The following is a 988-nucleotide window of genomic DNA, read 5'->3' as shown; positions in this document are numbered from 1 at the left end:
TAAAGTATCAGATCAAGCCATTATCTGAGGAAGTGAAAGGATTGCAGAGTTCAGTGGATCAATTGCTGTCTATTGTTAGAAGCATGAGGGATGAGAGAGGAGGAGGAGAGATAGAAAGAGGAAGAGCTGGAGCAAGTGAAGAAGCAGGAAATGAAAGAGAAAGAGACAATGGAGAAGAACAAATAGAAGTCTCTAGCTAAAGAAGATGATGAGTTATAAAATTTAGCTTTGACATAGAAATTATATATATTTTAATATATTATTTGAGATTGAGTTCCTAAGAAATAATTATATAATGATTAATGGTGGGACGGTGCATTTATATCATGACACCGAGAGTTTGATGACGCCACTGGCTTTAGAAGCTACAATGAGTTCGAGTGCTACTGTGGCTAGGCGTGGCTCAAACAGCTACGCCTCGTTTTTGAATTTGCTGGTCTGTGATTGCGTGATTTTGCCTTCACCGCCTTTACCTCTCCTTTTAATTTGTTTTACATACTTAAACTAGATTCAAATGGCTTCAAAACCATCACATTTCCCATTAGGTGAGTCAGATCATTTATAACACACTGATATACATATTTTGTGTATAGATATTAGAGTACATTATCAATGATCGTACACCATCAATTTTCGGACACTTGTTTTAGGAAAACTATACATTGCCATCTCATGAAACTGCAAAGTATTATAGCAATAGTTATCCTTTATTTGCGTGACAAAACTTGTAGCTCTAGCAAGAGTGCATAGAAAGTTATAAGCTCTCAAAGCGTGGTGTCCGACAATACCAATGATCGGCCAAAATTCTCAATCTTCGGACTGTCATTTCTGAACGGCAGCAAAGGATAGTTTTAGAAGGTCACTATGATAACTTTGTAGGCCTGTCTTTAAACTAACTATCACCATCCGGATCTTTTTGATAGCTGTCTTTTAGATAATGGCCACTTAAAATGTGCCACCTGATCCCTCAATATACGGACAAATTTTA

The sequence above is a fragment of the Amphimedon queenslandica genome, unplaced genomic scaffold (genome assembly GCF_000090795.2).
Source record: "Amphimedon queenslandica unplaced genomic scaffold, v1.1 AMPQUscaffold_13029, whole genome shotgun sequence".
In the NCBI taxonomy this organism is placed as follows: Eukaryota; Metazoa; Porifera; class Demospongiae; order Haplosclerida; family Niphatidae; genus Amphimedon; species Amphimedon queenslandica.
The sequence above is the reverse complement of the archived record's forward strand: the minus strand, read 5'-3'. Positions refer to the sequence as shown.